We start from the raw sequence: 25,461 nt of genomic DNA, 5'->3' as shown, positions 1-25,461 counted from the left end.
AAAGCACTGCAAAACATCCCAGATATCAGAGCAACAAAAACAGAATGAACTCCACCAGTGATGCTCGTGCTTCTGCCTAGGAGTCATTTCTCACCTACCGATACTGACTGCAGTCACTGCATCCTTTTATAGCATCCAGAAATCATAGCACGTGTGATTTGAAGTTCAGTACAAAGTCAGGCCCCGCAAAATGACAGGATGCTGCTAATATTTTGATGTGCATGTGTTGCGGATGTTTGCCATTGTGGTGTGGAGGTGAGAACTATGTGTGGTTTAGTGGAGTCACTAATGAAATTCTAGGTAAATCCAAGTGACGTGGTGCTTGTAAGGTAGGATGGGTAGAGTAGATCCTGTGTAAGGGAGCCCAGGGTGTGGGGGCTGGAAGAGGATACTACTGTGGCTGGGATAGATGGTGTGGAAGTTAACACAGTAGGGGACACGCTGCCAGAGATGGATTTCGGTGCTAGGATTTCCAGTGTTAAGTGACTGGTCAAAGAGGGTTGAGAAATCAACACAAAGGGTGATGGGAGGATACTTGCAATAACTCTAAGCACTGGCTATCACCCGGGGTAGCGTTCCAGCCCATCTTTCTTTTGCCCACCATGCCATGCCAGATTAGACCCATTCATATGCAAATCAGTCTTGACCCTGCTCCAATTGCTTGTGGTATGGTTCAGGAAGAACTTTGTAAAGCAGTTTAAGATGAACAGCTCCTATTGGAACTGGCTTGAGACTAATTTGTATATGTCTAGGTCCAAAATGAGGCGGCATGGTGGGCAAAACAAAAATGGACTGGGATGAACATGAGTAATTGCCAGTGGCTGAGATAAATTCAAGCATTCCATCCATCACATTTGTTTGCACAAGAGGGGTGCTGGCAGTGGTGAATGTAGGAGATGGTAGTGTCAAAGTACAGGAGCGAGAAAGATGGCCTCAGGACTGTTTATTGAATCGATTGTACGACCGAATATCGAACACAGAAATAACGTCGTATATGGTATCATGGATAAAATATAGAAGACCAAAATATCGAAAGGTAAGTGCATATAGAAGAAGTATAGATTTACTATTCTTAACTCCTCAACTACATACCTTAAAGATATGTGTATTGTCAGGGTACATAAATGTGGTGCTAGGAAGAGAAAATGTATACTTTTCAATATTTCAGTTTCAATATTTTTTCCTCGATATTTACATACCAATACATTCTGCAGTTGAAATTCAGGGGGCTCACAACTGAATCAGCTCAGCAGCTCTTGAGTCTGTAACACACACCTGCTACACAGGCAAGCTTACCATGTAGGTCACCTAATGCCATTATTTGTTTCTCATGTTCCCTGCACATGCCACACCACTCAGTAGAGGGTGAGTACTTCATTTGGAGTACTGTGCTTTGATGACACAACACTCTCTCTCCGTTAGCCTACTCCAGACTAATCTCAAAATCATAGAGGATCAATCTGATAGTTCAAGAAGGGGCTGGTACAACCCACAAGGCCATCCTGCTCAAGGAAGAAAAACACCTCTCCACATCCAGTCCACTGTCTGGGAGCAATTCACGTCTCACCACAGGAGAGCCACCAGCAGTCAGTGTCAGTGACACTGGACACTGGCAGAAAGGCCCTTTTTGGTTTAGACAGGAAAATGACAACTTTCTATAAGTGGCATTATCAAATAATCTAAAATCCGACTTGGCCATTAAGTTGAATTTTAAAATGAGTCCCTCAACCATTTTCTAGCTGCTCCTAAATTAACATTAAAGAGTCTATTACAATCTTGGTCAGAAAGCCTCCAACCTGAGGTTGGAGACTTTCCAATCGAGATCGTCAGTTTCAATTCCGACCGCCTAATTACAATCTAGGCGGTCGGAATTGACACCTGCCGGTTATTCTGGCTGGATTCCAATGCGCTCAAAGAGCCAGTCGGCCAGTTGAAGACCAGCCTGTAAACCCAATGTTTGGCGTTTCCACAGTTGGGATTACGATCTCGGGTCAGGTCGCTCCCCACGCCGCACGGCTCCTCCTGTGCACCCCTGACTCTGCCCCACTGCTGCCGCTGCCAGGAGCTCGCTGCTGGTGTTCTCCCGCGGTCTGGTGACGTCGTAGATTTTTCTTTTTTCTATACTTCTGAATTGCACCTATATTGCATTTGTATTACTGTATTTCTGTTTTTTCTGTATTTCTGTTTTTTTATTTCATTTTAGTCCCTTTCGCGTCGCTTTCCCTCTGTGCCCTCCCCGCTTCCGCTTCTGTGTCCCGCCCCCATTGGCCGCCCCGCTCCTGCCTCCCAGCTGCGCCTCCCTCCCACTTTGCCTCTTATGGAGGACGCCACGCGGAAGCGCAGCAGATGCGTGCAGCAGGCGAGCCGCTGGCGCGCTGAAGGCACGCCAAAGGCAAGCCCTTCTGCGCCCGTCCGCGCCTGGACCGCGCCCAGCTCCAGAACCCCTGGACCCCGATGCCGCCACAACACCAGACTGCACTACGACTCCAGCCCCCTCCACGCACTCAAACCCGGACGAGACCACCCCTGCTACCAGGCCATCCCGACACACACCCAAGGGCCCTTCACCTGCCGGAACTGCAGCTTCACCAGCATCCAGCCCGCAAAACCGCCAACCAAAGAACCCAACCTCCTCTGTTGTATCCTCCTCAACACCCGCTCCACTCGCAAGCACGCCATTGAACTTTGGGACCTCCTCGACTCCACCGCCCCCGACATCGCCTTCCTGACAGAAACCTGGCTGAACGCCACCTCGGCACTAGACATCGCCATAGCCATCCCACAGGGCTACAAGATCTCCCGCAAAGACCGCACCAACGGAGTCGGAGGGGGAATCGCCATCATCCACAAAGACACCCTCAGAGTCTCGACCAACACCGACGAAACCCTCACCACCGCAGAGCACATGCACTTCCAGATCTACACCGACCCCAACACGACCCTGAGGGGAACACTCGTCTACAGACCACCCGGACCCTGACCACAGTTCAGCGACACCATCGCCGACCTAGTCAGCAACCACGCCCTCGCCTCCACGGACTATATCCTCCTCGGGGACCGGAACTTCCACCTCGAGAACAACAACAACGCCAACTCCACCGCCCTGATCGACAACCTCGCCAACCTCGGACTCAAACAGCTCGTGATGACACCCACCCACGATGCTGAAAACACACTTGACCCCATCTTCTCCACAATCCCCCACGTCTCCTTCAACCACACCACCGAACCCCACTGGACCGACCACAGATGCGTCCACTTCATCTTCAGGAAACCCTTCACACACCACCGCACCCAAAAGCTGCCACGCCGCTGCTGGGGCAAGGTCACCAAGGAGCAACTGACTACCACACTCACCCTGAGACCACCCGCCGACCCCATCGACCCCGACACCGCCGCTACCAACCTCAAACAGTGGATCAACGACTGCGCCAACACCCTCGCCCCTCTCAAGACCTCCACCACCAAACACACAAACAAGAGAGCCGCCTGGTTCACCGAAGACCTCCGAACCTCCAAGCACACCTGTCGAAACACTTGAGAAGAAATGGCTCCGCGACCAAACACCAGAAAGCCACACAGCCCACAAGAACGCCACCCGCAGGCACCACCAACTCATCAGGACTGCCAAGAGGACCGCCTTCATGGACCGCCTCGACAACAACGCACACAACACCAAAGAGCTCTTCAGCATCGTAAAAGAACTCCCCAACCCCAGCTCCAACACCAACGACATTCCACCATCACAAGACCTGTGCGACTCACTGGCCACCTTCTTTCACCGCAAGATCACCGACACCCACAACAGCTTCAACTCCGACACCCCCGCACCCACCGCCGAGACCACCACCCCTGCGACCTCCACCCGCACCAGTCACCTGACCACCTGGTCCAACGTCAGCGACGAAGACACCATCAAAACCATGAACTCCATCCACTCCAGATCCCCATCCGACCCCAGCCCTCACCACGTGTTCAACAAAGCCAGCCCAACCATCGCGCCCCACATCCGGAAACAATCAACATCTCCTTCGAGACAGCAACCTTCCCGGAAAGCTGGAAGCATGCCGAGATCAATGCCCTGCTAAAGAACCCAAGGCAGACCCCAAGGACCTCAACAACTTCCGGCCCATCTCCCTGCTCTCGTTCCCGGCGAAAGTAACGACGAAGATTGTAAACAAACAGCTAACGCGCTACGTCGAAGACAACAACGTCCTGGACCCTCCCAATCCAGCTCCTGCAGCAACCACAGCACCAAGACCGCCCTCATCGCTGCCACCAACGACATTAGGATCCTGATAGACAAAGGAGAAACAGCCGCCCTCCTCCTTCGGGACCTATCAGCAGCCTTCGACGCGGTCTGCCACCGCATCCTATCAGCACGCCTCCATGACGCCGGAATCCAAGGAAAGGCCCTGGCCTGGACCACATCCTTCCTCTCCGGCAGAACACAGAGCGTCCGCCTCCCACCCTTCCGCTCTAAAACCACCGAGATCATCTGCGGCATCCCACAGGGATCCTCTCTCAGCCCGACGCTGTTCAATATCTACATGGCACCCCTCGCCCACGTCGCACGACAACATAACCTCAACATCCTCTCCTACGCCGACGACAACCAGCTGATCATATCCCTCACCGAAGACCCCCACACCGCCAAAGCCAACCTCCACAGAGGAATGAAGGCCGTCGCCGAATGGATGAAGGACAGCAGACTGAAGCTAAACTCAGACAAGACGGAGGTCCTCATCCTCGGGCCCACCCCATCTGCCTGAGATGACTCCTTGTGGCCCACATCGCTAGGGACAGCCCCGGAACCCACCAACCACGCACGCAACCTGGGGGTCATCCTCGACTCCACCCTCTCCATGACAAAGCAAGTCAACGCGGTCTCCGCGTCCTGCTTCAACACCCTCCAAATGCTCCGCAGGATTTTCAAATGGATCCCCCCTGACACAAGAAAACCGTCACCCAGGCCCTCGTCACCAGCAGACTCGACTACGGGAACGGCCTCTACTCAGGAACAACAACCAAGCTCCTGAGACGACTATAACAAATCCAGAACGCCTCAGCACGACTGATCCTCGACATCCCCCGACGCAGCCACATCACACCCCACCTGAGAGGCCTGCACTGGCTCCCAGTCAACAAGAAGATCACCTTCAAACTCCTCATCCACGCACAAAACCCTTCACAACGCCGGACCAGCATACCTCAACGACCGACTCAGCTTCTACACCCAGACCCGCTGCCTCCGCTCTGCCAACCTCGCCCTCCCCACAGTTCCCCGTATTCGGAAAGCCACCGCCGGCGGCAGATCCTTCTCCTACCTCGCCGCCAAGACATGGAACATCCTCCCTAGCAACCTACGACAGACTCAGGACCTGCTGGCCTTCAGAAGACTCCTCAAGACCTGGCTCTTCGACCAGTAGCAGCTCCCCCCCCCAGCACCTTGAGACCCTCACGGGTATGTACCGCGCTTTATAAATGCGCTGATTGATTGATTGATTGATTGATTGATTGAGCTTGTTTTACCACAGGTTTTCCACGACTGGATTTTCGACAAGGAAAGCCTGTCGATAAGCGAGTTTGCTGGCCCCTACCAGGGCTTCCTTCTCTTTATGGGCTCTGGTTGGGGCCGAGGGGACACCTATGGTGCCCCCTGCTCTTCCCTGAACCATGTGGCAGTCAACACGAGGTGCCTGCCATGAACCCAATCTCCCATTTCCATATGTGAGCTTGCGCTACAGCCGGTTTACGGCTGCAGATCAAGGTCTCATAGTGAATGTTACATTGTAATTCTGCAGTTGGGACCACTGACCGGAGGTAGGTTGGTCCCGATTTCCGCCCCGATTCCTGACATCGGTTCAGATTTCCAACATCATAATCGGCCCCTAAGTACTATAATGTAGGTTAACCCAGTGTTGTTTTCCAATGGGACTGCCGCCCTTGCCATAATAAACAAGCACAATATAATTGGTGCAACAATATAAAGTGTTGCATGGCTAAACACTTATAAGGTCCAAAAGGGGAGACCTATTGGCTATGCCAATGCTTGTTTTACTTGGGAGTCGAAAATTCAGAAATTTCTGCATGCAACTATGATGTGTCACAGACGGGATTTAACCTTTTCGATTAAATCATCCATCTTCAGCTTAATTTCAAGATGTCCTTGTGTTTGGAGACACAATTACCCATGTGGTTTACAATTTTTCAATCTACCAAGCACACAGAGAAAGGTCATCTCTAGGGTCTAAAACCTGGGCCCCAGGACGACCTGGCTATTCCCCCTCCTCTCCCCACTGGATCGCGTAGTTAGATGATCTAAGAAACGATTTTTATGCTGTTTGGCTTTGCAGAGGATATTGGGATGTGCAGGGCTTGTGACTACACATGCTCGGAATCGTCCGGAAGTGCCCCCACATCAGTTCTGTATTTCAGAAGGCAGCACTTTAAACGGTTGAACGCGTAATGGGAAAAGTAAAGGTCACACATGCAAAATGTGGTTAAAAGTGTTTTGTCTGTGCGTGGGCAGATTTTAATATGCATCACGTTTGCAAAATATTGATAACTGCCTGGGAAGGTCTTTAAATAGAACGCCTCTCTCAGGGAGACACACTCAATGGCCAATAGGGTGGTTTCTAACGGAATGAATAATGTTTTCCATCCCTCTGCCCGACTCTGAATGCCTTGCACCCAGCGGTCTGTCTGGCTATAGGGGGCTGCATTCCTCTCTTGCAAGCCCCGGATACGGTTTAAAATTCAGCTTTGATTCAGTGGGCATCGAAGGACAAAGCCTGGCGCATTACTGCAGCATAAGGTCACGGGGCTGATGGTAGTAGGGAGGCCTGCGTATGTAAAGGCTGATTGTCGCTGGTTCACATGTATTTGTGGATCGAATATAAATAAAAGAGACTTACTGTACCATAATATGTTGCCACCGACTCCTTGGTTCGTGGACCGGACTGCAGATGTAACAGGAAGCACATGGTAACAACTCTCCTCCAAAAAAAGACCAGATTTTTAGACCTTGGAAATGCTATAGAACGTATGAAAAATTATTTTAAGACGGAGCCTTTCTTCGTAAATTTAACAATACAGCTACAAAGGCTGTGTATCCTCAGCATTATCTTAGTATAACATTGGCCCCTTATAAAGTGAAGCATAACAAACATTAAAAAAGCCACGCAGCCGTGAAAGGCACACAGCCGCGCGGCAGTGAAAGTGATCGTGATCAAGGGCTCAGCAACAGCACATGCTTTTGCAGCAAAAGTGAGAGCACCCGAGGCAGCTGTGCACGTCACACGTGCACTTGTGCGCGTGATAGGGATCCGATCACCAGCATTTCTCAGAGCACCTACTAAAGTCTCGACCAGCTTAGCGCATGCGCTGGTTCAGGCCGAGACCTAAAAAACGACTTTGGAGTTTTTTTTTTAATGTCACGGCATTTAAAACATTAAATATGTATGCCCTACCTTTTCAATATCATGCACCATCCACTTTGGACATTTAGGTACTACCTCAGGAGTGAGTAATAAGCATTAAAAAAGAAGGCTTACGGCTCACTAAAGTTTTTTTTTGCCAGACCAACTGAACACCCATGCAGCAATGGCGTCCTGGAGGCGTGCTACTGTAGCGGGTAACTCAATGAGCACTACAGCCCACTAGCAGCATTTAATTTATAGGCCATGGGTACATGTAGTACCTTATACTAAGGACTTATAAGTAAATCAAATGTGCCAATTTGGTATATGCCAATTTTACCAGATGTTAAAAAGAAGAGCTCAATCACTTTGCCTCTGGTTAGCAGGAGTAAAGTGTTCAGAGTCATATGACCAGCAAAAAGAGGTTCAGCAAAAGAAGGCAAAAAATCTGGGGGAATACTATGCAAAGGATGGTCATTTTCAGCAGGTTGTTTTCAAGGAGTGGAGATACTATCTTCTAGATGATAAACACATAGTGACCCTCTTCTAAATGACCACGGAAATCACCAATTTCTTACAACAGCCAAGACAATCCCAGCCAGGCAACTGTGGTTGATGCAATTTTCAATGACTATGACTTAGTCATTCAGATCTAACCTGGTCAAAAAATAGCAAAGTCAGTGCACAGCAGGGGCTGGCCACATATGGTGGGTTATGAGTAAGAAAGAGTTGGATTGCAATTAAAATAAATCCTTGATTCATTTTCTAGCTGCGCCTGCACCACTATCAGATATTATAAGGTGTTGTTGTGTAACTGTTGAGGCACTCTCAGCATGTACCTACTCAGGGTGCGCTTGTTGTACTCTTAGCTTTCTCCTGAAGATCCCTGCAGCCCCCAGGTTCTACTTTCTTATTGCATCCCCCATATCTAACAGCCCCTTACAGTCCTAGTGCGTCCAAATATGTCCCACCTTCAGTCACTTGGCCTCCTATTTTGTGTCCCAGAGTGCAGGATAACAGCAACCCACTCTTCCCACCTTTGGGATTCAGCCGTGGCATGTGCACGAGATCCTGGCAACACATAGTCTGGTTACCATTTCTGGGGCACGGCTATAATTACCGCGCCCCACACATGAGATCTTGCTTGGCTTCATCTCTTTCAGTGAAGCTGCACCTTCAAGCCATCACTTGCTCAAACCATGAATTCCCACTCAGAAAGCAAACTGAACACTTACCTGCTTCAATCCTGGAACCTAAGACGCTTCTACAGAAGCCAGCCTGAACCCTCAAGGACACCCGGAGAAAACAAGCAAAAAGGACATAGGTAAGATCTAAGCTTTTAAGACGTGGTAAGCAGTGCCACCCTAACTATGTAGTACACAAATTCCAAGTTTCAGAGACTCTTAAGACTAACCTCAAGCGAGGAGAAGCCCCTCAATCGCTCTAAGGAACAAATGATTTGGTACTCTTTTATTTGCCAATATTCTTCCAAAGACTATCCAGTTTGGTTAGAACAGCTGCGGTATTAAGGAAAATAGTCTCAAGTCGTATAAAGGTTTTGGACATTCTTAAATATAATCAAGATTGTAACGTCTGTGAACCTTGAAGTGTCTTACTGTGAAGTTGTATCTAGTAAGGTATATGTTTTATAGAAGGAGGTTCACATGAATGTTAATGTTTGACGGGGTTATCAGTAATACCATTAATCTCCTGTTACAAGCAGAACGTCCCATAAAGCAGAGCTGATACGACTCCGAAGGGATCCCTTGCAGTAAGGTGGTCCACCCATTCCAGGAAGTAAAGTGAAGCCCAGAAAACAAATACCCACATTGTTTCCCTCTCTCTGTCCCATCTGTCCTTCCCTTTGGGGTCAATTGCCAGTCCTAGTAACTCAGCTTAGGCTGAGAAACAATCATAAGAGATACGGGTGGCTTAGCATCTCCCCAGAGGAATCACCTGTGATTCAGGTGAGTGGCTCATGACAATAACCCAGTATTTCCCTGTTGAAGAGCCAGCCTTGCTCCAGTGAAACAAATATGACTTTGGAGCTTTTTAACTGCCAGGAGCTTTAAACATATATGTCTATATTCGAAATACTATGCATCCTGTCCATTGGGCATGAATGGCCTTCGTGAGGAATGTATCGAAAAGGAAGACTTAAGCCTGGCAGAGGGTTTATATTGCTAGCTTGAAATTGCACTTTGAAACGGCCTACCCAGGCTGCAATGGCAGACCTGTAGAGATGTTTACAGTGCTTCTTTAGTGGATGGCACAATGCTTGTTGCGTTTAATTTTACAGGCCCTGGAAAACTTTTTACCATATACTTGGAACTTACAAGTAAATTAAATATGCCGATCAGGCATATGCCCTTTGTATCATATTTAAAAGGGTGATTACAAGCACTTTATCATGGTTAGCAGGAGTAAAGGTGCAGAGGCCAACAAAAAACGGGTTCAGCTACAGAAGGAAAAATCTGGGAGAGGGCTGATAAGCGTGGGTCAAATCCAACCGAGTGACTTACCGCACTCACATATAATTACCAAGTAATAAGTCAGCCGGACAGTGGAGAAGAATAAACAAAGTATTTTATTAGGCCACAAACTCCCATATGAGAGGGCCCTGTCCGACCTCACCCCTAAGAGTGCGCCGAGAGGACTGACCCATCTCATCACAGCAATACATTATAACATGGTACAGCAACGTAAAACACGCCCATACTGGAAAAGTACTGGACCCCGGAGAGGGCGAACAATGGCCTCACACAAGAGGCATCTGCACCTGCAATAGCAACATTTGGTTATCTTTGCCCAAGGCCACGGAGCCGGGCCTCAGCATCTCCAGCGCATGAGAACAGTACTGATTAGGAGTTTTGTTATTAGTTTCGATCACAGTTAGCCAAGAAACGAGAACTGCTGCGTTCAGGGTTTTTCCTATTCCTACGGGAGGGGGAATGAGCGAGTGCGACTCGCACTCAGAAAGAAGCACTCCAAAATGGTGGCACACAAGCTAAGCTAAGAAAACTGAATAATATCACACGCATAAATGAATAACGAGGAGGAGAATATAAACGTAAATGCATAAATGAATATATCATTAGTTAGACACATTATGCTAACTCATAAGCGTAAGCGTAAGTGGGCGGGGCATCGGAAAATGAAACTTATCAGACCCTCCTTTTAGCATTATGTGGCTAACATGGGCGTAGCCTTTATTAGCTAAAAGGTAGTGTCTTTACACAAAATACTAGGGACGGGGCAACATATCAATCAAAAATATCATCATCAATAAGCATCAACCAGTGAACATCATGGAGCTCTAAATCATTGGAAACAGGATACTGGCGTGTTGGTCTCTTAGGAACTCGCGAATTGCTGGCACACATAGAACAACAAGGGGAAGGCAATAAACACATAGGCAACAAGTCAGCATTATACCCACTACTTCTACAACACCCATCAAAATCTTCCAGCCCCAAGGCCCCAAGAGGAGAAAACACCCCACAACCATGTCTGTAATGACCAAGTACCAGTGTCTTGATGAAGTTCAGTCGCTAATCTATGAAGTTTCTGTACAGCTAAGTTAACAGTGGGAGCCGAGTCAGGAATATACACGCAGCAAGACATCCCGATGACGCGACAAGCTCCACCCCTATCTGCAAGGATGACGTCAAGCACCATCCTATTCTGGATCGTAAGTAATCTCATAGCCTGCATCTCAACAGACATATTAGCTGCAATGTCTGCCTCAGTATTCACCACTTTCTTCATCACCCTTGACAGTCTCCTAATAGCCCTACTGTTAAATATGGGACCCCAGAACGGCAGTAAACCCTTAAAAAAATCTAAGAATGGCCGGATTTTACGGATTGACAATCCGCGAACTTGCGTATTTACGGATTCGCAATCCGCAAAATCCGCGAACTCTCGCGAATTTTTTTTTTTTTGTGTGTTCGCAAGGATTTCTGCCAGTTTGCGAGGGTTCTGTACCAGTTCGCAATTGCGAACTTACTTGTCGGCTAGCAACGGCCGCGACTATGTTGTTTCTACATCTGGTTCATCATCACAGGTTCACAGCACCCTCTGTTTCACCACTGCCACCCTCTGGTACACCCATGCCACCCTCTGGTACATCACTGCCACCCTCTGGTTGGTTTATCACTGTAGATTATGGCGGTGAAAAAAAGCAAGCACACCTGCCCTACTTCAACTGACATGAATTAATTTGGGGTTGATGAATGTGTCACTGAATTTAAACTTCCAGTCTGGCTGGCACCTGCTTCCTTATCTGTAATTTGCTGAACTCTGAAGGGGCCCCTCAGGAAGCACTACAGGGAATGGTTACTAATGATAAGATTGAACTTTTGCACCTGCTGAGTGCTTTCAGTTTTGTCTGTAATTGCTTTCTGTTGCAGTGTAATTTTTTCAACAGGACCTTTGTTGTATACTTGTAGCTATTCTCTGAGCCTGCTGTGAGGGTCAGAGCAGGGTCATAGAACAGTTGCAAGTAGGCAAATGAACTCTGAAGGGGCCCCATAGGAAGCACTACAGGGAATGGTTACTAATGATAAGATTGAACTTTTGCACCTGCTGAGTGCTTTCAGTTTTGCAAAAATCCAAATATCCAGCAGCATCCACAAAAGTAATCCTTCCAGGTCAAGATCCAAATCAAAGTGACCAGCACATGAAGAAAGCACTGGGAGGAGCCTGGTGGACAGGAACAGGAAGTTGGAGACTGTGGGGCACTTCCTTCCTCCCACCCCACCCCCCAAAATGGACTCCTTGCAAAGAAAAAGTGCAGGCAAATGTCAACCTGAGGAGTTATTCTGATAAAAATCATAATTTTCAAGGTTTATGCTGCCTGCTGGTGGATTTCTTGTGCGAAATTGCAAATTTTGCAATCTCGCAATTGTATAGTATTCTAGTTGGCAAGTGCGACCAAGCAAAAAATCCGCTTCGCACGGATTTTACGAATTTTCGGCAAGTTCGCGAGAGTTTGCGGATTGCGAATTTACCAAAAATCCGCAAAATCTGCGAGCGGAACGGATTTTACGCCCATGCTTAGAAAAATCCGTCCATTGTTGCAAAGAAGTGTCGGTCTGATCTACATCCTCAACCTGAAGTGCCCTCCTTTCACGCTGTCCAGGCATTATAGCAAACCGACGATGGGTCTTATGATAGTCTGAGGGTGCTACATATACAGGAGGAAGCAAATAAGCCAAATAGCAGACCCCACCCCAACCCTCGGGCAACCACAGGTACCCATTTTCTTCCACAAACAAAGTAAATATTCGGGGGAGTGACTAAAGAAGGACTAAGGGGCAGGCGAATCGAAGCAGTCACATTGCAGGAGCTGTTCCCAACCTTCATAGGACCCCTCCCCAGGATACAGAAAAATGGTGAGGGCCCAACAACTGCCAGGGGTACCAAAGAATGACTACTACTATTTGTCGCAGGAGGGTGTCTATAAGCCAGAGAAGAGTTCAACTGAAGAAACCTCTCCCTGACTTTGTCAGTATCATTAGAAGTCACAAAGCATCCCACTTTCTTTGAGCATGTTTCCAGAAATGTCTGATCAAAACGTCCGTCAGTAAACAACTGTCCAAGGGAAGAGGTGGGCATAGGGCGTACTCGCATTGTCAAAGTCGATCCTTTTCTAGAGAATCGAGGTTCCAGAAAATCAGGTTGTTGAAAGAATTTCACCATGCCAATTAAGGTGTACCAACCCACACAACTATTCACAGGTGTTAAAGGGAGTGCCAGCAATCTATCCTTTTTGTGTGCAGCAGAAGGGAGCAACCCACAAACCCAACAATCTGTCACATTATACACGGCATGGGCATGATGTAGAGTCTTGATAAAAACATTATCCCGGTAGCCTTTTCGCAAACATTGTTCACCATAATCAACAGTAACCATATTGTGTTCAGGAAGGACAGAAGAAGTAGGGATAAACGCATGAACAGGATAAGCTTCATCCAGGAAAAACAGTATTCCAAGAATTATTAGAAATACAATGATGAATATCACAATGACCGCTATTTTTCCTTTTCGTGGCAGAGCGGACCATGGAGAGTCCGGTTCTGGTCTACGAGGAGCTGCAAAAGGCTGCTCCTCCTCGGGAATGGGACTACCAAAGGGATACATGTTCCCTAACTAAAAGTCCAAAACTAAACTAAAAAGGTAATCAAACAGTCACAGGCACTCCGAAGCCGGCCAGAGTGGTTCTTCACCCTCAAAAGGGATCTTCTCCCTGTGTCCGTTAAAGCCTCACAGGCAGGCTTCTATTGTTTGTTCCCTAATCCCACGACGGAGTCGCACAGCTTTTGCAACTCAAGAGCACTTAATCCGGGCCCAGACACAATCCTAATGTCCCGCTTAACAATGTTTCAACAGTGCACTAGGGCTCTTGCAGCAGTCCATCCCTAACGCTTAACTATACTTCAGCACTGTTCTCCTCTAATCCCTATCTCAGCCCTTCTTCCAGTGCTCAGTTCTCCTTCTTTTCCTTTCTGGGCCGCAGATTATAACGAGTGCTCACTCGCACCTCTGGGTCTGTGAACAGAATGGGGGGCTCAATGGCAGGGGACTCATCCGCTGATGTTTGCTCACTGTTATTAGGAGAGGCCTCACCACTTGCAATCAGAGTCGGCCTCTCTCCCCTTTGATCCGGCTCCTCACCCCTCAACAAAGCATCCGAGAAGGGTATGTACAGAGGAACTGCTTCACATTCATCGTCAGCGATGCTGTTTCTCACCCATTCGTCATATGGCAGTGGCAGTGGGACGCGCTTCACATGAGACGCATGCGTCCACGCCTTGCGACCCTGTATCCGGAGTGCGGTGCGGGTCGTAAGTAGGACTTGCCTTGGCTCCTACCACCTTGTATCCAAGCAGGACTTCCGCTGGTACTTCTTCACAACAACCCAATCCACGGGCTGTATGGTGTGTCCTGGCCCCTCCGGCCGCGGCTTCAGGGTGTCTGCTACCTGTTGATGAACAGAACGGAGATCTTTAGTCAAAGCATACAGGTAATCTATCAACAAAGGGTATTCTATTTCCGAGAAACATTTAGGTCTAGGAACACCCCACACGTTGGCCGGGCGGCCGAAAATAACCTTGTGTGGTGAGACACCTGTCTTAGAATTGACTGTCACTCTAGTGGAAAGCAAAGCCAGGGGGAGTGTGTCTGGCCAACGTAACGCTGTACTCTCTTGTATCTTGGCCATTTTTAACTTTAATGTCCCATTGAACCTCTCTACTAAACCCGCAGCCTGGGGGTGTCGTGCTGCATGGAATTTCTGTGTTATTTGTAGTCCCTTACATATGTTTTTCATCAATTCAGCATTAAAAGATGTGCCGTTATCGCTCCAGATCACCCGAGGCAATCCGTAGCGGGAGAAATACTCCTTTATCAACATCTTAGCTGTTGAGATAGCCGTGCAGTCCTTGGTTGGGAAAGCCTCCACTCACCTACTAAAGGAACATACCACCACCAGGACATATTTGAAGTTATTTACTCTCTCCATTTCAATATAATCCATTTGGATCACTTCAAAAGGAAAAGAAGGAGGAGCAAAGTTGCCAACCGGTACAGGTGTTCCCTTTCCAGGATTATGTCTTAAACAGACTATGCACTGCTGCACTATATGGGTTGCCACCTTGGAAATGTTCTTATTACTCCACACTAGGTCTAGTAATTTACATATTCCCTTCGCACTAATATGAGCTGGCCCATGAGCCATTGTCACCACTGGGAGAACATATGTGTCCGGGAGTAACCATCGTCTTTTGTCTGACACATCCGTACAACACTCATCCTGGTCCAACCGCCCCCCACCATCCTTCCATGTCCTCAACTCGTTCTCAGTCGCTTTTTCTTGTATGTTCCGCACACTTTGTATAGTATTCATAAACATGTCAACGTCTGGTACCCACCTAGCTGGCCCTGCCACAAACATTCGTGGGAGTTTTGTCCTAGCTGTCTCCTTAGCTGTCTGATCTGCAAATGCATTGCCCCGTCCTACATCATCCACCACCGCTTTGTGTGCACTACATTTGATCACAGCCAATCACAGCCAATCGTCTGGGAAGTGTCAATGCTGTCAATAATCGTAATATCAACGGACCATTCTGGATCCTTTGTCCGTGTGATGTCAAAAAAAACCTTTCTGCCAACAGTCGCCCGTAACTATGAGCCACGCCAAAGGCGTATTGGCTGTCAGTGTAAATATTCACGTCCAGTCTTTCACTCGGTTCACTCAGTTCACATGCTCGCATCAATGCTATTATTTCTGCAGCTTGGGCTGAGTGGAAGTCTCCACCACTGTTTTCAATGTTGTTACTGCATATGCTGCAGTTGAGGTACCATCCGCAAGTTTAAAACAGGAACCGTCAACATACAGCTCCCCGTTGGGATCATCGAGGGGGGTGTCCGGTAAATCTATCCTTCCCTTCGTCTCCTACTCTGTCCGAAACAAGCAATCATGGGCTTCATCGTCCTTTTCATCTGAAGGGATGGGTAGCAACGTGGCCGGGTTCAAAGTGGCACATCTTTTAATCGTAACATGGGGTGCGAATAATGTCATCTCATAACCAGTAAGACGAGCACTAGTTAAATGCTGCGTCTGCGTCCTGTTCAATAAAATGTCCACAGCATGCGGTACCATTACTGTGAGATCTGAACCCAGCACGATCCCCACCGATTGTCTAATTGAGACCGCAGCAGCCGCTGTAGCCCTTAGACAGCTCGGCAACGCTCTCGCCACATTGTCAAGCATAGCAGAAAAATAAGCGCAAGGTCTCTGTTTCCCTCCAAAACATTGAGTTGGGACAGACAACGCGCAACCTTCCGCCTCATGTACATAAAGCACAAAAGGCTTCTGGTAATCAGGATTTCCCAAAACAGGTGCAGAACACAAAGCAGTTTTTAGTGACTCTAAAGCTTCTTGACATGCTGGAGTCCAGGGTAGGGGTCCGCGCACCTCCTTAGTAGTCAAATACAGAAGGGGTTTGGTTAGTAAGGCATAATTAGGTATCCACTGGCGACAATACGAGGTTATGCCCAAGAACGCGCGCACCTTTCGCTGCTTGTTAGGTACAGCCATGTTAGTTATCGCCTTAATGCGCTCCGGTGTCAACCTCCTCCCCTCCTTCGATAGAAGATGACCTAGGTAGGTAACCTCCTGTCGACAGTATTGAAATTTAGGAAGGGACACTTTGTGACCATGTCGAGCCAAATGGTGCAACAGTTGAACTGTGGCATCTCGACACCCCTTTTCGGTGTCAGATGCTATGAGAATATCATCGACATATTGCAATAAAACATTGCCCTTGGGGAGTTCCAAATCATCCAATTGAACCTTCAAAGCCTGACTATAAATGCTGGGGCTCTCAGTATAGCCTTGAGGAATTCTACAAAATCTGAAGCTGCGGCCAGCCAATGAGAATCCGAAAAGATAATGGCTGTCAGGGTGTACCGGGATACTAAAGAAAGCGTTTTTCAAATCTAAAACAGAGAAATATCTGGCTGTGGGAGGGATCATTGTCAAAATCGTGGTAATGTCAGAGACCACCGGATATTGGGGCTCAACCACCTTATTAATGTGGCGTAAATCAATCACAAATCGATAGACATCAGGTGCACCATCACTTGCATCAGCAGAGGGCATCTTAAGGATCGGGAGAATGGGACTATTACAAATGTTAGAGTCTGTCTCCTCCACTACACCTGACCATATCAAATCCTGTATTATTTGTAGCAAAGCCTTTTCACCATCCCTAGATATCTTGTACTGCGGTATTCGTGGCAATCGGGCTCCCACCTTAACCTTGATGGACACAGGGGCAATATCCATCTTTCCCACATCAGTATCACCACTGGCCCACAAAGTCTCTGGAATCCGCACAAACTCAGCCGGAAGAGGCTTGTCTTTTGAGAAACACTGTTGTGCATGCGCGACAGTAGGACCCATAGTGACGTACACCCCGTCCGGGGAACAATAAATGGTGGCATTCAACCTTTTCAACAAATCCAAACCCAGCAAATTCTCGCCACAATGCGAAGTCAAAAGGAAAGGAGAGTCAACAGTGAAAGGACCAATCGTAAGTATAAGAGGCTTAGATATGGGGGTAATTACCGGAGTATCTGAGAACCCTACGGAAACATTATTCCTGCCAGACAGAGCCGCCCCTGGGACCTGAGAACGTGCTACAGAGCTTTTCATAGCACCCGTGTCCACCAAAAATTTCTGAGGGGACCCCAACAAATCCGCAGTCACATAGGGTCCTCGTTGATCAACATCCACAGAAACCGGTCCCATGCTCTGTCCTACGCTGTTCTAGTTATGGGAGAAACCAGTCAAATCATCCAATGCATATGCGTCATTGTAGTACTGTCTGTCTCTGCCATGGTCACCTTCAGTTTGAAAATGTTGTCTGTCCCTCTCTTCGTCAAAGCAATTTCTCCCTGGCCGCCTTCCTTCGTCAGACTGTCTGTCATCCCTGCGAAATTCACCACAACCTCTGCCCCTGCCTGGTCCAGCATTGGACCAAAGCTCTGGACAATCCCTCCACCAATGCCCCTCCTGTTTGCAGTTCGCACACTGATTCTGCCCCAAACGCTCTCTCTTCTCTCCCCTTCCATAACTACTTCCACCTCGACCCGCTACCATAGGTGGGGCTCCAAGTCCCCGACCCTTCGATACCTGCTGCAGCAACACCCTTTTCTCCAAATCTTTGGCTTTCTTTTCCTGCCTGTCTTTGTTCTCATTCTCTCTATGTTCATAATACTGAGCCATACTCAGAATACCAGAGGGGGTGGACGTCGTCCACATACTCTCCGATGCTTGTAATCTAGCCGATATTTCTGGTAACAAATTCGTTACGAACCTATTAACGAAAAGTCGTAAGCCCTTATCCTGAGAGAGATCCTGGCCACTAAAATCCATAAAGGCTTCCTCGAAACGTGCGAAGAAATCTGAAACCGCTTCGTCCTTTTTCTGCCTACATGCAGTCAACTTATCCCAATCCACCTTCTTTGGAGGAATAAGAGAGTGCATATATTTTATTATTCGCCCCGGTAATGCTAAGATCTCAGGTTTCGGTTTTTCTCCTGGCTTCCGTTCCTTGTCCCAGTCCTTTAATTCCTCCCAAGTACCTCCCAATTCCTCCGCATGATCCGTACCCTTCACCAGTCTCCACACATCCACCGGAACCAGTAATCCAAAGAACAATTCTATGTCAGCTAAAGTCATGACTGTCGAGGAAGCTGCTTCCGTCAACTCTTTGTAATAAGCAGTTGGGTTTTTTCTAGAGTCAGGCAACTGCGCCTTCAGCGCCAACACCCCGCTCCGTTTCCAAGGCGTGCATACCCACTGTTCCTGGAAACGAGCCTCCACACGAGCTCTGGTCACATTATGAGTTACTTGGTCTACCACTTCAGGCACTTCAGGATGGAAAATAGGGTGAACTTTGCGCATTGGATGCGCTCCAAGAAAATATTGCCCTCCCGCGGACGGCAATGCATTTCTATATTCCAGCAGAGTCCGCACATTCTGCAATATATTACTCATACTAGTATTTGCCCTATAGGCTCTGTCCTTAATGTCATAAAGAACCTGGGGCGCCGTTCCACCCTAACCCTGTTCCCACAACTCTATCAGCGTTGTTGACATATGCCATAAAGCATGCTGCTGTATCAGAGGCTCATAATCCTTCATAGTGGACCAGATGTCTTCCAGTGCATAAATAGGATTCCTAACCCACTGACAAGCCTGATTGGCCACTATCGTTTTTTCGTCCAGCCCAACAGTAGAGCGTGTAAGCAACTTACGTACTTGGGTAAGTAGCCCACTTCCGGCACCTCGAGTCGGGGTCGTCAAGTCACCTTGGGGTGTAGCGCCAGCAGAAACAGTAAGAAGCGCAGAAGAGATCACAGAGGGGGCAGGTGAGCTCGCCACAAAGAAAGAGACCAAGGGCGTAGTCAAAGAAGAGGTGACAGAAGACAAAGGGGCATATTATCAAGGGGGTTTATCTCCGCTTTTTTGGCTTTAAAAGCCAAGAAAGCGGAGATAACATGATCTCCCTATTACCTAGCTGTCGCTAACACCAGTTAGCGACAGCTAGTAGGAGATAGCGACCATCTTGGGCCCCACTTTGCATGTCAGTGATATTTATCACTAATGATATGCAAAGTGGGCGTGCCAAGATGTTAGCGACTGGAAACAGTCGCTAACATCGCTATCTCCTATTACCAACTTTTGGAGATATTCACGCTAAGCGCGAATATCTCCAAAAGCTAACACCTGCCCTGAGCAGTTCTTAGCCATGTTATCCAATGGGAGGTGGATAACATGGCTAAGAGCATTAGCTCAGTAATGCATGAATATCGCTGACTTTTCAGCGATATTCATGCATTGCGGCCGTTTTTTATCGCATTTGCGATAAACCTTGGTAATACCAAGGTTTATCTGCGATAAAAATTGCCGCAGCTTAGCGGTAAAATTTTGTCTCTAACCAAGCAATAGCGATAATTATCGCTATTGCTTGGTAATATGCCCCAAAGTTTGTTCAACATCTCTCAACAAAGCAGGGGCCGAAACAGAGGAAGCGGGGGTGCCGGACAAGGGAGGAGCAACAGTTTGTGGAACTGAAACCACCGCAGGGGAAGCAGAGCCTGTCAACAATGATTGCGGAGCATACGGAGGAGGGGGCCGAGCATTCAAAATGTCCTCCATCTCATCTTGCTCTTCCTCTCTTACTACATAGCTTTTATCCGTCTGTAACCTATGAAGTCTATCTGTGCGCTCGATCTGTTTCTCATTCTCTTTCTTAGTATGTTCTCTCGCCTTTTGTGCCATCGTCTGAGCTGCTCTCTTCTGAGCCACTTTCTCCTCTCTAATCTGTCGTTCCCTTACTTCTTTCTGCCACATCCTCAAGGAATCAAACATACTCTGACGGCTACGCTTAGCAAATAATCTGTCCTGCAAATAATCCAGTTTCGCCACATCGAAAGAACCAGTCAACGGCCACTGTAAATCTACATTTCCCTTAGTATATCTGTGCCACAAAGTATTAAACAAAATCGGAGTCAATCCATGTTTAACATACATCTCAAAATTAGGTGAGCCCTCCACTGGGGCGGGTTGGCTCTCAGCCAATCTAGTGTCTGAGGCGCCGCAGCAGCACCCGAGGAACCGTAGCTTACTGAAACATGGCATCGTTACTCACTCAATATCACACCAACACAAAGTTCACACTCACCACCTCACCGACACCCAGACCGCACACACACACACACATATATTCACGCTTCCTATGCGTCAAATCCCTGCCAAACACGTGTTACCAAAATGGGACAAGGCCCGTCGACCAAGTCCTGGGGAATCTGGACCCTACCGCAGACCGAACAGTACACTTGCTGTTCCGAGGTTGGGGAACACATCCGTCACCCGGGCGGCACTACAGATTGCTGCGTACTTTACCACGGGAGACCCGGGACCCGCTCTCAACGAACCACACACGCTAGGGGTTCGAGTGAGTCCCAGAGTCCACTCGCAATGAGCCACACCTCGACCGCAGTACCATCCGGTCGGATGACCACAAACAAACGTCCACCCAACCTCCGCCAAGTCTGTCAGAGCACCACTCGCACTCTGAGTTCCCCGGAGCACACTAGCCCCAGGAGCACACAGGCTCCCCCAACCACTAGAGACGCACCGGTCTCGGAGACACACCGGCCTCTTGGAGCATCCCAGCTCCCTCAATCAACAGTCAGACCACTCACCTTCTGTACGCGGTACCGACCTCTACCGTTCTCCACCGCCGGCTGCTGGGACCAACACAGTCAGCTCCAAAGTTCTGCCTTCCGGACCCCGGCGCAGGATCATGAACCGGGACCTCTCCCGATCAGCAGGGTGGGGCAGGGCTGTGAGAACCAAGCTCGGCATCAAAGTGGGTACCCAGACCCACTGTGCCGACCAGAGGGTCCCCGGTCTTCTGCTACCCACTTACGGGTGAGAAAGATCCTTATCGCGGGGTCCCTGTTCGGGCGCGATCTGATAAGCGTGGCTCAAATCCACCCGAGTGACTTACCGCACTCACATATAATTACCAAGTAATAAGTCAGCCGGACAGTGGAGAAGAATAAACAAAGTATTTTATTAGGCCACAAACTCCCATATGAGAGGGCCCTGTCCGACCTCACCCCTAAGAGTGCGCCGAGAGGACTGACCCATCTCATCACAGCAATACATTATAACATGGTACAGCAACGTAAAACAAGCCCATACTGGAAAAGTACTGGACCCCGGAGAGGGCGAACAATGGCCTCACACAAGAGGCATCTGCACCTGCAATAGCAACATTTGGTTATCTTTGCCCAAGGCCACGGAGCCGGGCCTCAGCATCTCCAGCGCATGAGAACAGTACTGATTAGGAGTTTTGTTATTAGTTTCGATCACAGTTAGCCAAGAAACGAGAACTGCTGCGTTCAGGGTTTTTCCTATTCCTACGGGAGGGGGAATGAGCGAGTGCGACTCGCACTCAGAAAGAAGCACTCCAAAATGGTGGCACACAAGCTAAGCTAAGAAAACTGAATAATATCACACGCATAAATGAATAACGAGGAAGAGAATATAAACGTAAATGCATAAATGAATATATCATTAGTTAGACACATTATGCTAACTCATAAGCGTAAGCGTAAGTGGGCGGGGCATCGGAAAATGAAACCTATCAGGGCCACACAAAAGATGGTTAATTCCGACACGGTGTGTGTATACAGTAAACATGCTTTGTGTACATTCAGGTTTTGGATCATGTTTCACCCATTCTAATGAATCCTTCATCCATATTTCATAAGCAGCAGATAACCTAGAAATAGGTAGTTTGTGCGTCAAAGTAAAAATAGTTTGTACAAATGTAGGTTTTGAAATAGCTATAGTTATTATATCAAAATCATGTTTCATTTTTTTAATAAAAAAAATTCTGAGTTTTTATTTAGACCATTGCTTTAAATGGGCAGGTACTGTCTGGTACTGAGTACCTGCACTTCTCAAATTTCAGAGGGAGAGTACCTGCACTTCTCCTTACTGCAGCAAAACATTTAATGAGAGAGTACTGACACTTCTCAGGAGCAAACAAGTACTATAAAAATTGAGTACCTGCACTTCTATATTTCGATTTAAAGTACTGATCCAGACGAATACCCTATTATCATTCACACATATCGAGAGAGGGGTTTTTGGTAATCCCACTTCACCAATTCACTCACTTGTGTAATTCCCCTTTGGCCATTGCTTGCAAAACATGTATTTCACATTTTAGATTAGACCAGAGAGTATTTCACTTTTAATATTAGCTATTGGCAATTATATGTGTTATTTTACCCACCCAAAAATGTATTTTATTGAAGAGCATAGACAATGAAACGTACTACGAGTGATTTTGCATCTAAATATAATTATCAATCTAAATGGATTGTTTCTCTTCTGTGTGGGTTGGATCACAGCAGCCACAAAGGGAATACAATCAGACAATAAACCTAAGTCACAGAGATGCCTTGTGGTGGAGATGGTTGTGGTGGTTTGGTGCATCAGCTCATAGTGATCAATCAAGCTGCTGATGACTATAAGAGCTGGAGGCCTTTGGTGCATCCTCCTTGGATCTTTGTAGGAGACAACTCAGGAGCCAGTCCAACAGTACCAACAGGACCAAATATAACAGGTGAGATTGCAGTCGCTGGTATCCTCCCTAGTGTTAGGCTATTGCTAACTCTAAGGAGCCGGTCCAGATGTAGTGTGAATCACGAATCAGATATCACTAATCACCATCAGACAGGAACTATCTAAAAGAATAAAGAGTTCCAAAGTGCTGCATTTGACAGCAGTGACTCGATGAAGACCAGCAAAGCAAAGAATATTCAAAAAGTCATAGGTAAGTGGGCTTATTTTGAAGAAAAACTTCCATGGAGGGGATTCAAATAGATCGCAGATACCCTCAGGCTGCTTCCTTTCTCTCCATCATTGTGGGATATTAATGAAAGTATTGATAATAGTAACCCAGGAGCATCCACATGACACAAAAAAGTAAACCTGTCAATCTCGAAAAATAGGCATATCACACAGTACCGAGAAAACTATTCTGCTTGATGACATATTTTTATGTCAAGTTTGGTAATGGCAAATGCTATCCTTGGATTGCCAGAAATAACTTTGCCTTACCTTCCTTAATGTTGTCTGCATACAATTTGAAATGAAGAATCTAGGCTGGAATGACTAAGCATCTCCCAAAATGTTGTTCATAATTATCAAATAGCGCTAAATAATTAGTGAAAACCAGAGTAACAGTTGCTCTGTAAAATGCTATTGTTGACTCTTGATATAAAATTGTACATCAGAGTCACATTATTTAACCTTTGCTCATCATTTGTCTACGATAGCCTAAAATGTTCACCTAAAACATTGGCCCGTTTGCGCCAGTCCGCATCCCGAGGGCGGCCTGGCCAGAAAGGCTGCTGGTTGTAATCCAAAGCATGGATATTCTAGAGATGAATTATTGTTGGTAAACATAAAAGGAAGTGGGGGCGCTAGAGGGCGCACAAGCTGAATGGCCGCACTCCTGTGAGGCTCCAGCCGCCTGGCTGTTAATATCCTAAATTTATCCTCCTAACCTGTAGCTACCCGTCTACAAATTGGCTCGAGTGTGCACAGAGATGGGAAGCGGCATCGGTGTGAATCTGGAGGTCCAGCGCTGCAATACGGCGGACTGAGTGCTGCTTGAAGTCTGACCGCACTCTACCTCTGGAGCCCGCTGCTGTGCCTGGCCGGGCGGACATTCACGAGAGGCCGGGGCGAGCCACGAGGAAGAAGGCCGCCGAGGCGTCCGCGGTGAACCTGTCCAGCTGAGGACGCCAGAGTGACTTCACGTTGCCGAAAGGTATGGCGCATCCCCCCCCGCTACTAGTACACCCAGCACCCCCTCAACTTGCGGGGAGAGGACACCTAGCCTGAGCCTCCCGGGGGGGGGAGGAGCGTGGATTGCTGGCCTGCACTGCGGGCCTCTTGGGACAGCGCTGATATTCGGATCCTTCCGACCTTTACTCTGCCGGAGGCCTGGGCGGGGAGCGCACCCACGGAGCGAGACCCGCATCTCCCAGACAGAGCTGCGAAGGGAGGTAGGGCACACGCCGCAGCGCTGGTGAGGCGGGCCCGCGCTGAATATACGGGCGGTATCGGAGCTGCTCGAGTGAGGGCCGCAAACGTATGTGGAACTGACTGCTGTGCCCTGCCGACACCTGCGGGACCTCTGTGGGGAACCGATCGCCCGCATAGTGAGGAGCGTGCTGCCATATCAAGGCTAAGGAGTGATCGTTTGGGATGTGGCATATCGGATCGATCGGCGGACCAGGGGCATCGTGACTGCTGCGGAGAGCTGCGTTGCGCCTATTGACGGGAGGGAATTGCGGGCCACCCCGGAGTACTGTGGCGGTGTGCGGTTCATTTCCCCCACACGCAGACCTGTCGTAGGTGGCGGGGTGGGCTGGAGGGGGTACTACCACTGCCCAGCGCCCCTTCTGACCACACGCGGTGGATACACGCTGCGGGGACAACCGATAGAGAAAGTGCGCATCAAGGGCTTGCCACTGACCCCTTTCTGACACTGGAGGCGTTGCACATGTGGGGTTCCTGCAAAACATCCTGGGGCGAGGATTGTGGCCACAGAAGAGTCTGCTAGTAGAGCCGTAGAACCGGTCGCTGGAGGTGCGAGTTGGGAACACCGCGCACAATTCAGCCCTTTGCACAGGAACCTTTGACCAGCAGCTTCATTCGAGACTGTGCCTGGACCCACACACAGGGCCTTCACCTAGTAGGGAGAATTGCACCAGTCGTGTCTTACCGGCGGTATCCAGGCCCTATAAAAGGAGCGCTATGGGAAAACAGGATAATAAGCAGCCGAAACTGTCCTTTGAACCTGCCGCTGTTAAGAAAGTCACGCGTAACACTGCTGAGAGCGGGGGAGTGCATGGGCCCGTCATTCCAACC

Source organism: Lissotriton helveticus, chromosome 6, assembly GCF_964261635.1.
Source record: "Lissotriton helveticus chromosome 6, aLisHel1.1, whole genome shotgun sequence".
In the NCBI taxonomy this organism is placed as follows: Eukaryota; Metazoa; Chordata; class Amphibia; order Caudata; family Salamandridae; genus Lissotriton; species Lissotriton helveticus.
Note: the sequence above shows the minus strand (reverse complement) of the source record.